The sequence below is a fragment of the Misgurnus anguillicaudatus genome, chromosome 22 (assembly GCF_027580225.2).
Source record: "Misgurnus anguillicaudatus chromosome 22, ASM2758022v2, whole genome shotgun sequence".
Lineage (NCBI taxonomy): Eukaryota > Metazoa > Chordata > Actinopteri > Cypriniformes > Cobitidae > Misgurnus > Misgurnus anguillicaudatus.
The window spans coordinates 42,861,580-42,878,757 of NC_073358.2; the positions used below are offsets into that span (position 1 = coordinate 42,861,580).

At 36.4% G+C, this 17,178-nt stretch overlaps 1 protein-coding gene across 2 annotated transcripts in view; it reads right to left on the bottom strand.

Moving 5' to 3' along the window:
- The window catches only part of atp8b5a (ATPase phospholipid transporting 8B5a), a 51,593-nt gene extending 34,982 nt beyond the window's left edge, over positions 1-16,611 (bottom strand). Inside the window, exons 1-2 of one of the 2 annotated variants that reach the window (XM_055198636.2) lie at positions 16,375-16,611; positions 13,001-13,163 (exon numbers count right to left, since the gene is read on the bottom strand). The gene's annotated coding sequence lies outside the window, so the exon portion shown is untranslated. Of the gene's footprint in view, positions 1-12,776; positions 12,934-13,000; positions 13,164-16,374 lie in introns of those variants that run through there. The other variant, XM_073861016.1, reaches the window with a different exon arrangement.
- Between the last annotated feature and the right edge of the window lie 567 nt (positions 16,612-17,178).

Genomic DNA, 17,178 nt, shown 5'->3' on the forward strand with positions numbered 1-17,178 from the left:
TTTTAAACTGGCCCGGATTTCAATGTAAAAGTGTGAATTCAGTGTGACAGTGTGAATTAAGTCAAATGTAATTGTATACATATACATTTTATCCATCATTAGTTAAGACAAATGGAAATTTTTAATTTAAACTCTAATTTTGAAATTTTACAATACTCTCATCAGGGTCAATAGTTTTAGGTATCAGGATTAACTGTGCACAGAAATGGAGAACTCATATCAAAGGAATCATGTTGTAAGGAAGACAATAAAGCAATATAAATAAAACAGTGTTATTAATATGCTGTGTTGATAAGTTCAGTGGACAGATGAAGGGTTACTAGCAAACATTTTAGACACCATGCTATGAGCTTCAAGGTTCGAGGTTTTGTTTACGGTAGTCGCTCATTTCAGGTTTCTGACTTGTCTGCTTTACCTGGAAACTAATAGCAAACTGTGCAAATCATCACATAATTTCTTTTGCCATGTTTTACCCAAGTAAATGTCTGCTTCCAAGAGTTAAATTATTTGAGCCAGTGACAATACTGTTTACTGTCCGGAGCATCTCTCATGCTGGCCCCGGGCCATCGAACAGTCCTTTATGTTGAGCCTTGCATTGATCTTAATAATCTTATTATATTATTATAACTCAATATTAAAGATATCAAGAATATATTATTTTCACAGAATGTTCTTATGTAGGATGATTTTACAAAGAAAACAGTAAATCACAAAAAAAATCCATGTTTGTTTAGGGTTTTCAGAGTCATATATAATAATTTAGGCCTAGATTTAAACAAAAAAGTTAAAAAAGGACCCAAGCTGTCACTAGGGCAGTACCCTTATATTAAGGTCCTAATATGTAGAACTTATTCCCATTTCTGTACATTTTTCTTTCACTTTATTGTCTTGTCATTGGCTGTGTGTACTAGAAGCTTATAACCAAAGAACATCCCTTGTGTGTGCAAGAACACTTGGCAATAAAGCTGATTTTATTCTTATGTCCCATCTATACAAAATTTTTCTCCTCAGATCCTTTAACTTCTTAATCCTCCGACCTTCCTATCTCCGGAGGAAAAACAATGCCAGGTACTTTTACAAATGCTGTCTGCAGTCTACAAGTGAAATGGCTGGCGTGTGTGTGCGCAAGAGATTCAGAGAAACTATTGTGTGACTCCTGCTTTATATCATTTCCATTGACACAGAGCCAAATAACTTGTTTTTGCCTTTCCCACATAAGTAGGCGTGCGTTTGCAAAAAGTGAAATGCGGCATCTTTGATAGGGTTTCGAGATGAGAAGGCAACAACGTCTGAGCTTGGTGGAGTCGCAGGATAGCTGACGCACTCCAGTCAGTCGCCGTTTCATTCACACAGCACTTCAGATAATCTGTGATTCAGTGCTCTGGGGAGTATTTTTAAAACTTTCTATGACTGTAAATGTGTAATAACACAGATAAATGAGGGCGCGGAAATAGACCATTGACAGGATAGGGTTAGTTAAAAGGCTGTGTTATAAAAGACGTTACACTGTCTGGAAAAAATGATAATAAAATGATCCCTGGCTGTCACTGGGGCAGCACCCTTTAAGGAAGACTAAATATTTACCACATAGGTATAGATATGTGCACATTTGGTACCGTTACTAATATGCACTCCTTGCTACCAATATGTAACTCTGATGTGAAAAAGTGTACTTTTTAAAGGGGCACCGCCCCAGTGACAGCTAGACACTATTCTTTTGAGCATTTTATCTGATAGTGTACACTGTAAAAAATGCTGTTGGGTTAAATTAACCTAAAAAAGTCCATATTTGACTCAAACATGTACTGAAACAAGCCAGCAATGTGGGTTAAAAACCTAGCATATGATAATTTAATCATATTGTTTTCATATTGTTAATCAGTTGGGTTTTTTCCATATTTTACCCGAGAGGCAACCTTCCGATCTCTCTGATAAAGCCAATACGGAAGTCATTTAAACTGCAATTCATCAACTGGCAGCTAGAGGCAGGCTTTAAAAGGGAGTCAAGTCCCATCTAAAAATGCCCAACTTTACAGTAGAAAATAATGTGTTTACAGCCTGGTACAAAAAATTTTTTTTGGTCTGTATAGCTAATTTTGCCCTTCGTGACAACTGTGAGGGGGTGAATTTTTTGTAACTCTGTTTAAATTATATTAAAGGAACAGTATGTAGGATTGTGGCCAAAACTGGTACTGCAATCACAAAACTTGTGGCTAAAACTGGTACTGCAATCAGACAACTGGTGCCCAATACACAACATGACAACATAAACATCAGTTGAGGGCTGCAACTCCACTTTTTAAATGACAATATCCTGGCCAGACCACTGTTGTCAGTGATACAAGTATTTGAAATGAAAATGATTTCTTAATGTCTAGTGACATATCAGGGCCATTTTATGATTAATTGATATAAATTTCTTACATATTGTTCCTTTAAGCCTTAAAGTTCTGCATAATTAAGGGCGTGGCCACTTGAGTGATGGTTGAACTGTCACTAGAGTCGAGCCATGGGGGCATGGTTTCAGCGTCTTTGTCCATTTTTGGATATCCGCGACCGAATGATGCGCAGTGACGCGCAGCCAAGATGGCGACAGCAGGTACCGCCTACTTTAAACTTCAAAAACGATTTTCAGTAACCTATGGGTGACGTAACGGACACTACGTCCATCTTTTTTACAGTCTATGATTTTACCCAACGATGGGTTGAAACAACCCAGCACTATTTTAAGATGTATGACGTTAATTACTATTAATAAATAGGGGCGTAAGAAAATATTGTTCAATGTGAGTACCGTGATATTATGCTTTGCGCAATATGGTAAACATGCAATATCATCAGTGTGACATCACATTGATAAGAGAGTTAAAACGGCATGTCTAATGAGACTGCTTTGGTTTAATGAGAATTAATAAAAATGAGATTTGGATGGATTCACACACTGCCAACACACATTAATGTCCAAACACTTTGTAAAAGTGGATTTTGCATAATAGGTACCCTTTAATGAACAGTTTAAGAAATAATTATTTGAAAATAATCAATACAATCTGGTGGTTTTGAAAGTAGGCGTGTGGATTGATCAAAGGCTTCTTTAGAAATCCACTGAAGACTTCCTCCCACGACCACATATAGTATATGAAAAAGTAACAGTACAGCTCCAGAATAAACGGTTCATCATATAAACTCAGACTAAGCCTGGTAAATTACAAGAGAAATGAGAAAAACATTTTGATTCGCTACAATCTGATTACCCGCTGACAGCTCATACAATAGAAGGAAGTGCTTGCGAAAACAAGTGAACGCTTGTACTGAAGACTTATTGTGGGAAAACTGTGAGATAAAAGCGGCAAAAACTACAAAACACTACAACAACAAATATAGTACGCCACACACAGCAAGCATTTGTATATTAAACAGTATTCAAACGTGACTTCAATCCGTGATGTATATCTAAAACACCAATGAATCTGTTTGGAGTCTTGAATACTTGCAGCTTTCTGCATGCGCCTCAGGTGGACAGCCAAAAACATGCTTAGACTCGCAGAAGGATTCTTCAAAAATGCAGTACTTGCCTACAGCCGGAAATGCCTATTGATGCTTGCTGAACATTTAATCTACATTCAGAAATAAAGTATAACCTAGAAAGATAAGACTCACAAGATGCTTTTCCAAATTTGGCAAAGTGAACGCTGAATGCTCTTCAGGGAAGCTGCAATCATGGAGCTTACAGCCCAGGATGTAGTTTTATCTGTTTATTAAGGTGTCCCTCAGACATGTAAACCATCCCAAACATATCCTCAAAAAGACCCGCTGCAGACACGAAGACAACTCGGGCTTAGAGAGACAACATTCCCTGTATAGTTAACAGATTAAACCGTTAGTGAATCATTGTCATCTTTAACAGAGGCTTTAGAGGCAAACACAAACAAACATGAAACATTTGCCCTGAAACTAATGCACTGGGAAATTCAGGAAACGCCTCCAGATCGTCTAGTTGTAGATTAATAGACGAAAGCTTCATCCCAGTAAAGACGTGTGTCACTGTTGCGGTGTGATTTCATCATCGCCTCGGCTTTATTCAGGGTGTGGAGGAAACATGCTGACTGAGAGATGGGCATCATGGGAAGAGTGCGCTAGGCAGCTCTGGCGCTCTATGATATTTGGTTTGGAGTGTGAACCTGTGTTCAAGCTTTGAGATATACTGAAACTTCAGCCCTATAGATGTGACACGCATGTGACTTCAACTTGCAAAAAAGGCTTACGCAAAGAAACATGTCCCAACCAGATATGCTTGGCAGTTCTGGGTGTTGAAAGTGTATTCATGCCAGGTCTATGACTGAAGTTGACAACCAATCAAAACTAATGTAATTCAGGATGACAAAATTAAAATAGTTGACCAAACTGTAATTTTATAATAATTTTAACCTACACTGCAAAAAAATTCTTGTTGCACTTAATTTTTTAAGCTTAAAATTAATTTCAACTTTCTTGACAACCTGATCTCACGAATTTCCGTGGCATTCTCACGGATCTCCGCATTTTTCCGTGGCCCTGCTACGGACTGTCTTTTTCCGTGGCATTCTCACGGATTGGTTACTCAACTGTTTTGTCCTATTTTCTTACCATTTTTGCTTCGGTTTAGGGTTAGATTTACATGAAATGACATCCCTACCCAAACCCAACTCTAACCCCAACGCCAGGCGACAATTGTTTAAAGTTTAGAAAATATAAAAGAATAAATCAGAAAAAATAGTATAAACCAATAGTTTAAGTGACATACTAACGCAAACACCAAATCTAACCCTAAACCGAAGCGAAAATCGTTTGAAAATAGGAAAAAGCAGTTGAGTAACCAATCCGTGAGAATGCCACGGAAAAAGACAGTCCGTAGCAGGAGATCCGTGAGAATGCCACGGAAAAATGAGCACAAAATTCCGTGACTATCCCACGGAACTTTGTGAGATCATGTTGTTCTTGACTAGTGAAGACTTAAAGTTGAATTAGCTTAAGTTACTTTAACTTTATTTTTATAATTTATATTTAAAAAAATAAAGTTGAATGAGCCTAAGTTATTTTAACTTTATTTTTATCATTTATATATAAACAATTTAGTTAAATTAGCTTAAGTTATTTTGACTTTATTTTAATCATTTAAAGCAACTCCTTACTAGTCAAGATCAAATCAATTGTAATTGTATTTTCCCATTGATTAAACTTTGTAATTGTAAATTGTAATTTTTTCATTGATAAAACTTAGATTGTTTTGCACTTTAACGTTTAAGTTTAAACAACTTGAATTAACAATAAAGTTGTAAAAGACCATTCAACTTTATTTTTTTAAATTTATACCAACTCCTCACTAATCAAGAAATGTGAAATGACTTGTCAATGCAGTTTAAACTTAAAAATTTAAAGGGACACTCCACTTTTTAGTAAATATGCTAATTTCCAGCTCATTTTAGCATTAAACATTAGATTTTTACCGTTTTGGAATTCATTCAGGCGATCTCTGGGTCTGGTGGTACCACTTTTAGCATAGTTTAGCATAATCCATTTAATCTGATTAGACCATTATCATCGCACTCAAAAATAACCAAAAAGTTTCGATATTTTTCCTATTTAAAACTTGAATCTTCTGTAGTTACATCGTGTACTGAAAATTTTACGGAAAATTAAAAGTTGTGATTTTCTAGGCCGATATGGCTAGGAACTATACTCTCATTCGGCCTAGAAAATCACAACTTTTAATTTTCCGTCCTTCTTAGTACACGATGTATCTACAGAAGAGTCAATAAAAAAAAAATCGAAACTCTTTTTGAGCACGATGCTAATGGTCTGATCAGATTCAATGTATTCTGCTAAGCTATGCTAAAAGTGGTAGCGCCAGACCCCCCGGAGATCAGGTGAATGGATTCCAAAATGGTAAAAATCAAATGTTTAATTCTAGGGGAGCTGGAATATGAGCATATTTTCAAAAAAGTGGAGTGTCCCTTTAAGTGTAACAACAGATTTTTACAGTGTAGCTTTGGGTTAAAAAAGGGACGAACCCAGCCAGTGGGTTACATTAACCCATAAATATTTATATTTGACTCAACAATGGGTTCAAACAACCCAGCATTTTGAGTTCAAACAACCCAGCATAGGTTCACTTACAACCCGACAGGTTGGGTTTGTCCATTGACCCAACGCTGGGTGGAAAAAAACCCATTTTGGAGCGTAATGTATAGGAAAATGTAGGTGGTGAGATTATTTCCCATCTGTTTAATAATTCATAAAGCAAAAATGAGTAAAGTAATAGCTGAAAACTCCCACTATGCTTTCATTTTGCATTGCTTGTTTGTTTTATGACTTTTAAATTATTCTCACACTGTAAAAATTTAAATAGCACAGCTGCTGGGCTAAATTAACCCAGAAAAAGCTTACATTTGACCCAATAATGAGTTAAAACACCGCAGCATTTTGAGTTGAAACATAGGTTAAATTAAACCCAAAGAGTGTACAGTAAGTATAACCAATTTCCACCTTATGAAAAATGTGATTTGCATATTTGCTTAATAGCACTATGTTATTAACATTCCGATTACAATCCTACTATTTCTACAATCAGTATTGCTAATCGATATGCTATATCTTAAGAACAAAATACACATGCCTGTTACGTAATAAACATAACATAACATCTCCAGTTGGTAACACTAATGCACATTTTGCAATAATACCATGCATTTTACATGCATACGATGCACAACTGTGAAAAAAGTGCTATAGGAGTACATTTGAAATACTTTGCATGCAACAAACAGGATTTTAAAGGAACCGAGTTACTTCTGTTTGCTTTGTTTGTTTAGTCATGAGATTAATAAGTATAATTAAACTTCCTTGTTATTCATTTAATGAGGACAATATGCATAAGTACACAAGCTGCTTTAAATGATTATAAATACATCAAACAACACAGTCCAGTAAAGGCATCCGATCGATAAATCACAACTAAATGGAAAATAAGAGCCGAACAGATGACAACTGAATAATTCAACTCATCTTTACAACGGCGCTCAGGTAGAGCGTTGGCTTCTCACTTTACCAGATAAAAGCATGTCATTTCTAATGACCTTTTAATTTTTTATCCTTTAACAATAACAAGCTGTCAGACAGATAATTATATCTGATCGGACCGAGCCTGCTGTTTGTTGTCAATGCATTATTTATTCGCTGCATTTGACAATGAAGTTATACGGGCCACCGGAGGGACACAGGGTCACGCTTCAGTCACAGAGACAATACACAGAGATGGATTTTACCAAACTTTAACTCTTCATTCTCAGCATTAGATAAACTCACAATAAAAGTTAAAGAAACAGAAATAGTTTAAAGGTCACGTTCTTTCTGATCCCATTTTCTAAACCCTAGTTAGTGTGTAATGTATAGCATAAATAATACCTGTAAAATGATAAAGCTCAAGGTTCACTGCCAGGCGATATATTTCCTTTAACAGAATTCACCTTTTAAAGCCTACAGCGAATGGCCGGTTTGGACTACAGCCCTCTTTTCCTGCTTTAATGACATCAGTAGAACAGTTTTTTGACTAAACTCCACCCACAGGAATACGTTAGTCGCTAGCTTAGCTAACGGCAAGATACGCTAACGGCAAGCTAAGCTGCCATCGAATCACAACACACTAAACAAGCTACACAATCAGAACTCGATATGTATTTCTGAAAGAGGAACTTTAACAGTTTATGAAAAAAGTTCTCCAATTGATGCTTTTACTAAACTAGGTGTATTAACCTTAACGTGTGTAGTTTAAACGATTTAATTCCACAGATTTCCACAAAACGCCTAACTTATAGGCAAATTAAAAACCTCCTGGCCTTCCCATATAAAAACATGTTGTCACAATGCGATTTTAGTGCACTGCATTTTAGTTGCTAGGGTGTTGGTGATCTGAGTACTTTTATAATTGGCCAGAAGAAAAAAATCTATTATATCTATACTGTAAATCTCCATGACCTTTTGTGAACTCTCTGTGACAACCTAAGGCTGGGTACACACCAAAAGATAATTGGGCTGATTTTGGGCCGATTTCCCCCTTCCGACAATCCTAGCTATGTCCCGAGTATTGCGATGGTTCTACAGATTATTTTATCAGATTGTCCCTTCGTGTGAGGTGTGTTAAGAGTGTCCAAACCTGCTCGGAAGAACGTCGGAGCCGCGCGATCGCGAATCGTAAATATTCAACATGTTGAATATTTACCATCAGAAATCCTGATGTGTGTGGGGAATCCCAAGGACAAGCGCGAGCACGCTATTGAGATTATCACGTGAAACAAAACCATATCCTATCAGAAAGCTACATGAGGGAAGACGGAAGCAGTCATGGCGCAGCACAAAGGCCGCTTCTCAATACGTAGGTCGCACTTCCAGGCTGCATAAACATCATCAAGACTGTCTTATTTCAGAATATTAACAGTTTAAAAAATTGACTATTATTCCTAGTTTATCGTATATTGTTGTTATATACTTATGACTTGCGAATGTAATGCTCAGTTAACTTAAATAAACAAGGTTTCATGACGTATGCAGCCTGCATATGCGACCTCCGCAGGCTACAGCCCTGGGATTGAGAAATGGCCAAAGTGAAGTTGATGTGGACAGCAGATATGGAGGATCTGCTTGTTGATTTGTGGCAACAGCACGAATGTTTATACAACGTGTCTTGTAAAAATTATTCCAAGCACTATCATTGAAATGTCGTCCTGCATATCGTCCGCCATGCTTATTCTGAAGTCTCGCGAGATTTTGTGGGATTTCCTGTGTTCACAGTCGAGACTCTGGTTAAAAATCTGTTTGTGTGTGGTATGCTGTCTTCAGCCCCGCCGCTCCCATAACGCGCATCACGCGCTGTGCGTAGGGCACCACATGCCGAGGGGGCACCAAAAATAATAGCCTAATGAAAAAAAAATTATAATGGTGAAATTATTTCATTAGCCTATATAAATAATATTAAGCACTTTTTATCCATGTGTATGTTACAAAAAAGGGTGAACGAGATAATTTAATTACTCTGGTATAGAAAGTATGCCCCCCAGCCTTTGATGGTCCATGCCGGTTGATCACGCGGGCGCATGACGAGGTTTGACAGAGGCCGTTTCTCAATCCGAAGGCTGCAGCCTCCAGAGGTCGCATTTCTAGGCTGCATACGTCATCAAAACGTTCTTATTTCGTAAAATTAACTATTATAAATTTGACTATTATTCTCAGTTAATCGTAAACTGTTATAATATGCTCATGACTTGCTAATGTAATGTTCAGTTAACTGAAATAAACCAGGCTTGATGACGTATGCAGACTGCACACGCGACCTCGCGCAGGCTGCATCGTTCGGATTGAGAAACGGCCAGTCAGTAGGCAACTTTTGGAAATGGCCCCGAAAAGACAGCAGGAGTCAGTATTGGAAAAAAGAAAAAGGAAGAAACTGCGGGATGATGCCCGTGCATCACTTGCAGGTAAGTCCATCATGTTTAATAAATCCTAAATAAGGGAAATGTGCATTATGGGCTGCAGCTGCTGCTAATCGTAATGCGCCTCGAACTTGCAGTGCTGACATTAATGTTAGCAAACTATGTTGTTATAATTTATAACTTCAGTGCAAGCTAAATTGAGATTTTACTGTAAAACATTACCTATGCATATGCAGTTTACAAATAACTGACGCTGCTGTTTCTTTCTTTACTACGTTTCTTTAGATATTGAGCAGTAACGTTAGTTTATTTTGTGGTTTATTTTGACGTGACGGTGGTTAATACTTTCTCAGTAAACGTTAACGTTAGAAGTCAGTGCACATGGTAGGCTAACAATTCCTCTTAAATATATATAAATATAAAACGTCATTATGAAGCAAACATTACTGTGACACTTACTTCTCTGAATCTTTGTTTTATTTAAGAATACTGAGTATTCTTGTTTATTTATTGATGTTTATTTAATGTAATTTATTTAAAGTGACATTGTACTTGGGATGAACATGTCTGGATTATTTTGATAATTTAAGTTTGGTATTTTTTTTCTATTTTGCTATTTTATAAAAGTTTGCACTTTCATATGTGTAGTGTGTGTTGTCTAAAGCTGTTAATATTTTACTTTCTGATTTTAAGTTATATGTTTGTTAATAAAAAATGAAACTGGCAAAAACAGACTTTTTTTCTCAGGGTTGGGGTGGGGGGCATTATAAAGGAATTATGCTTAGGGCACCAAAATGGCCAGCAGCGGCACTGGCTGTCTTAGACCACAAATATGAGGATAAAAATCCTAGATTTAACCGTTTGCTCCTATAGTGTGTGGTGTGCCATTATGTGTCAATCACATTTTGACAATCTTATAAGATGTAAAAATCTTCTGGTGTGTACCCAGCCTAATCTATGCCTACACAAAATTGTGGTGAAAATTTACATTGTGAGACTTTGCTCCTTTGCGGTACATATTGCGATAGTAGAAATACTGGATGACTTCACCAGATGACTTTTTTTACTTCTGCCTTGCATTTCTTGTAAAGCGCATCGATTTCTTACAGAGACGTCTGTGATTCCTCTCTGCCGTTTGAAACTTGTTCTTATATAGTCTAGCAAAGGTATACAAAATAGTTTAAAGGTCCCGTTTTTTCTGTGTTTTTGAAGCTTTGATTGTGTTAACAGTGCGCAATATAATGTGTTTATGTTTCACAATTTACTTATCTGTGTAGCACTGTTTTTACTGTCCTTAAAACGGGCTGATGTCTTCCTTGTTCTATGAAGTCTGCAGAAATACGTATCGAGTTCTGATTGTGTAGTTTGTTTAGTGTGTTGTGATTCGACAGCAGCTTAGCTTAGCAGAGCCGTTTGAGCTGAGCTGGTGACTGACGTATTCCTGTGGGCGGAGTTAAGTCAAAACTGTTTTATTCACGCCATTTAATCGGGAAGTAGAGAGCTGTAGTCCAAACCGGCCGTTCTCTGTAGGCTTAGAAAGGGGATTTCTGTTAAAGAAAATATATCACCTGGCATTGAACTTTGAGCTTTATCATTTTGCAGGTATTATTTATGCTATTATAGCAACATTACATACTAACTAGAGTTTAAAAAATGAAATCAGGAAGAACATGACCTTTAACTTTGGGAAAAAAATCCCCTGTATGTTTTGCAATGTGACTATTGCACATCTGTGCATTGCGATGTCGATACAAAAAAAAAAAGATAAATTGTGCAGACCTAGCCTGATGCCTACAGTTATGATTTAGGCCCATCCTTTAATGCCAGTCTATGGCATTTTAACAGTAACATTTTAAGTACAGTATAAAGAAATGTAATATAGTAACACTTGCTATAGCAAACACCACTAATACAATCAGAAACATATCCAATCATTGAGGAAGGCAGATTTAACCAAAATGATCTCTTGTGAATAAAAACAGAAGTGATGGTCTTATGCCTCATTGAGTTATGTAAAACAAACTTCAGATCAAGATGAGTAGTTTCTCTTTTAACAAACTACACTACACTAATATTTATTGTACACTAAACTAATGCCAAACCACTTAAAACTGTCAGAGATAATGTATAAACATCCCATCATAGACAAACTTAGAAATGTAATCTCTGGTTTAAAATAGAGCAACTATCTTATCTTCTGCTCTAGCATAATAATAATATGTGTGAAACTAAGTGTAACAAACGTTTGCCAATTTAATATTCAGCTGGATCATTAAGATAAGAAAAAGGAAAAATGATCAAAAGCTGTTGATTTGGAAAATTCACTGTCGGAAAAAATTGTCAAAATTAAGGGTGGACCGATCCAATACTTGCACTGCAAAAAAATTACTTTCTTACTTATTATTTTTCAGTAAAAATATCTAAAAAAATTATTTATTTTATTTTCTTGATGAGCAAAATGACCTAGGAAAATAAGTCTAGTTTTTAGATAAAAATATACAATTTAAGCGAATTTGTGCTTAAAACAAGCAAAAATATCTGCCAATGAAAAAAATGAAAACTTATTTCAAGAATTTTATTCTTATTCCATTGGCAGATTTTTTTGCTTGTTTTAAGCACTCATTTACTTAAAGTAAAAAGTTTTTGGTCTAAAAACTAGACTTATTTTCCTAGGTAATCTTAATTTAAGAATTTTAAGATATTTTTACTGAAAACAAGAAAAAAATACTAAGTAAGAAAGTATTTTTTGCAGTGTGAGATCGGGCCGATCTGGACCTTTTTTGCTGGATAGGGTATCGGACAAATCCGATACTGTGTGTTACTATTGTCCTGCTATATAAAAGCACCATAAACATTTTTATACACTATTTTCAAAGTCTTCCTAATATATTCGACAGCTTTATGCGAAAAACTGGAGTAGCGGTGAATTAAACGCAGAAAAACTAGGATTGGATCGGTATCGGCCGATACTAAGAATTCAGGTATCGAAATCGGACTGGTATGGAAAAAATGGTGTCAACCCACCCCTAGTCAAAATATGTACCCCAGCTGTCACTAGGGCTGTACCCTTTTAAAAAGTACACCATTGCACCCTAAAAAATTCAATGTAGTACCTCAGAGGTACATATTGGTACCAATTGTATACATATCCGTATATAATGGTACATATTAGGCCCTTTAAAAAAAAGTACTGTCCCAGTGACAGCTCGAGTACATATTGTGATTATTAAAAAAAAGTACATAAACACGTTTCGAACAATAAAAACAACTGTGGTATATATGTACTGTAATGAATAAAAAGCCAGTTCTCACCAGGTAATAAAACAGCTTGATTTTGGATGTGCAATAAAGTTGTCAAGTCCAAGCAAAATACGAAATATCCAAAACTTTCTCAGTGTAAGGAACTAAAACAAAAACTCTCCCTCATGCCGTGTATGAACACAAACCCTCACAAGCGCAATCTCACTTCCTGGGCTTTTCAGTACTGTTGTTTCCCTGACCCCTGACCTCCGGCATCGCACCCTCGGGATTCTTACCGTAAGCGTCCTTCGGTGACACTGCAGTGTGTGTAGATCTAGTAAGCAATCCAGACACTCCTTTTTCAAGCGGAGACCACAAAAAGTCCAGCTTACGTCTCCTCCTCTTTGTCTCCTCCTTCTTTCAGCCTCTCCTCAGCTTTCCATCTGCTCTCACTTTGCGCTGATGGGAAACAGAGCACAGAAATCCAGTGTAGACTCATTCACACGCGCAAGCACATACATGATAAGCAAGAGAGGCGGGCAAGCTCGGGTTACTCCTGTGACGCTTTATCTTTACGAATTTGCTCGGCTTTCCTGTGTAGCGAACACAGACTTTCTCAAACTTCTGCTTGGTTCACCACACCTCTCTCTCTCTCTCTCTCTGTGTGTGTGTGTCTCTCACCCACTACTAGTAAAGTATCGATTTCCTGCACACCAAAAAAGGAAGAGACTTTTTTTTCTCCCTCATTCCTTCAGCCGCGTGTCTCTCTATGCTCACCGCAAGGCCACACACACATTTACTTAGCTGTCTAAACTAAGACACACGGCCTTCATTGTTGTTAAATGCAGTTAGTACCGTTAATACAGTAAACTAAGACTAACCCTGCCTATAACATTTTATTGTGTCCATATACTGTATATAGCCCCTGAAATGTTGCTAAATCGGCCACCACGAACAGAAAACCATGAAAATTAGGTTTCACTTCCATTCTGCTGACAAAAAGTCAAATATACAATCTGCACATGCATGCATGGCAAACCTTATATAAGTAGAATCTGTTATAGATCATCTTATAAACAGAAAATGCAAAAGACGTGTAATTCTTTCCAACTTCTTTCTAAACATAGTCATTCATATGTACACAAACATATACAAAGTGTGCACATTAAGTAAACAATGTGTCCAAATCCCAAATATTTATAAAAGCTTTCATACTTAACCTAAAATGAAAATTAGCTCATGTTTTACTCACCGTCAAGTTATTCGTATTATATTAAATAATGTCATGGCTCTTTTCAGCTTTGTAATGGCATTAGAGTGTTGCATTAGATAGTGCCCCATTGTTAAAGCTCCAAAAGTGCATCCATTCATACATCAAAACTAGGGCTGTCAAAAGATTAATCGCGATTAATTGCATACAAAATATAAGTTTGTTTTTGCATAATATATGTACGTGCACTGTATGTAATTATTTTGTATGTGCACATATATATATATATACATATATATTAGGGATGCATATCAATTAATCGCGATTAATCTATAGCAGAATAAATGTTTTTGTTTACATCATATATGTGTGTGAACTGTGTTTAATAATTCTGTGTATATAAACACACACACATGATGAATGTATATTTTTAAGAAAAATATATTTATATATTAAGTATGTAGATTTATATATAATATAAATTATACATAAATATACAAATGTATATACACATGTAAACATTGCTTAAATATATACATGCATGTGTGTGCATTTAACTATACAAAGTTATTATATACAGTACACACACATATATGATGTAAACAAAAACTTTTATTCTGCTATAGATTAATCGCGATTAATTGATATGCATCCCTAATATATATATATCACACATAATAATAATTAAACACAATGCACACACATATATTATGCAAAACCAACTTTTATTTTGTAAGCGATTAATCATGATTAATCTTTTGACAGCCCTAATCAAAACATATATCACACATAATAATAATTAAACACAATGCACACACATATATTATGCAAAACTTTTATTTTGTAAGCGATTAATCATGATTAATCTTTTGACAGCCCTAATCAAATCTAATCCATACGGTTAAGAAATGTCTTAATGCATTTTTGTAAGTAAAGATTTATATTTTAAACTTTATAAAATGGATGTACGGGTGTACACGAGAGAGTTGAGGTCTGGTGGAATGCTGCAAAAAATGGGAACGCGGATGGGGCGTTCCGCGTGTATTGAGGGTTGCCACGGGAAACGAGTTGAAAAATCTGAACTTTGGTGGATTTCCGCGCCGCATTAGCCAATCAGGACCTTGCTGTAGTAGTGATGTGATTACAGGAAGCGAGCGGAATCTCAGCGGAGTCGCGGAAGCCCCTCCCATGACGCAAATTTCCACGTGAATGTCTCGAATGACTAGAATTTCATACGTGGTTTTTACGAAATCCGCTTCTTGTGGGAGGGGCAAGCGCTATGCTGCCTGTTTGCAAGATGGCTGATGATGATTGTGCATTCATTGAGAGAGTTACCGGTGTGTATTTGGTCACCTTACTATAGAGGAAAAATTGTTTAAAAAAACGGCGGGAATGTTGCGGGTCTATAAACGTCACATGACTCAAAAGTGAAATTTGTATTTACAACTTACCAGGTTGCCCAATGTCCTCACTGACACTCTTCCAAGCGAGGTTCTTTTTATTGCTGTCTCTGTAGAAATAAAAACTTGTGTCATATAGCTGCGGGTGACTGCTCACGGACAATATCAAGCATTCCTTCATGTTAAATGAGTGATCCTGGCCAGGGCTGCCACCACAGCAGCAAGCAGGCTCCTGAATGGTTAATGCGGCACGAAAATCTGCAAAGTTCAATTATTTTTAGCTCGGCGTCAGCCGCAAATTCACGTCAAACACAAAATGCACAAAAAGCACCATTCTTAGACTCATGAATGAGGCGGAAATGCATCTACCGTGCCGCGCTAAAAGCCTCATTTGACTGAAAGCAACTTCCACTGACATATCGTACAACAATACCCTTTGTTTTGTCTCAAAATGCACACAAGTAATGTTTTAAGTTAGGCGTGTTTGTTAAAACTAGTTATATTTCCTAATGAAACTAAGGCCTAGTCCTGGTTAAAGCTAATCCCTGTCCAGGAAACCGCTCCTTAATAACTATATGGATTAGTTTTTGATGGATGGAAGCACATTTTTTGAGCTTTAAAAATGGGGCACTATCCAATGCCATTATAAAGCTGAAAAGAAGCAGGATATTATTTAATATAACTCTGGCTGAAAGACGAAGGTCATATACACCTAGGATGGCTTGAGGGTGAGTAAAATATGGGCTTGTTTTTTTTTATTTTGGGGTGAACTATTCCTTTAACCATGTTAAATTAAACAACAACAAGAAGTAAACAAAGAATATAATTAAATATCTCATCACCTAGTGATAACCTAAAACTCCCCCGAAATGTGGAAGTGAAAAAAGCTGAACACGATGTGGCTCAAAATAGCTTTATGACATATATCACACAAAATATTTTTTACTTGTCTCTCAAATTAAATTAAGGAATCCTAAACACGATCAAATGAGCACCTAACAACATTGAGGACTTGCATGTAATAGAAACAACTGGTGTAATACAATATTGGTGGTCTTACCTCTGTTCCAATGACTTTTTTAAATGGTCACATCATGTAAGGCAAGGAATAAAATGGCCTGGTGATTCTGAACAACAGGTACAGCTGGACCTGCCATATACCTGGATCAGGTTTCTCAAGAGGAACATCTACAATATAGAGAGGAGGAACACCATCACATACAACTGACATGTTAAATTAACGAAAACAGAACGGAGGAAGTGATTCAAAATGAACAACCAGAAAAACCACAATATCTATCATGCACAAAATATAAACTCGATCATCTAAAAACCACTGTAGCGTATGTAGCTTTCATTGTATGGGCAGCACAAAAAAGCTATGGGTTCAAACCTCAAACCAGGCCTCATCCATGTAACGTATACCTTAAATGCACTGTAAGTCACTAAAAGCATCTGCCAAATGCATAAATGTAAATATTTATCAAGACACACACATAAAGAAACAAAAATCTTTACTTACAGCATACTGATGGACTTCAGATTAAATTTACTGTAGAACCATGATGCTAAAAGTGTTTTGAGATTTTTATAGGACATAGATCTGAGTCTTTGGGTGGTTGTTGTTTTATTGACCCAAGCTAACAGACCAAACAGATCAGGGGCACCATTCAATTCCATAGTATTTTTCCTATTATGGAAGTCTATGGTGCCCCAGATCTGCTTTGTTACATTCTTTAAAATATCCTCCTTTGTGTTCAGCAGAACAAAGAATTTGAGGGTGAGTAAATGACAATAGAATTAAAAACATTTTGGTGAACTATCACTTTAAGTTCCTACATAAGGCTCAGGCCTGTTAAAGGAA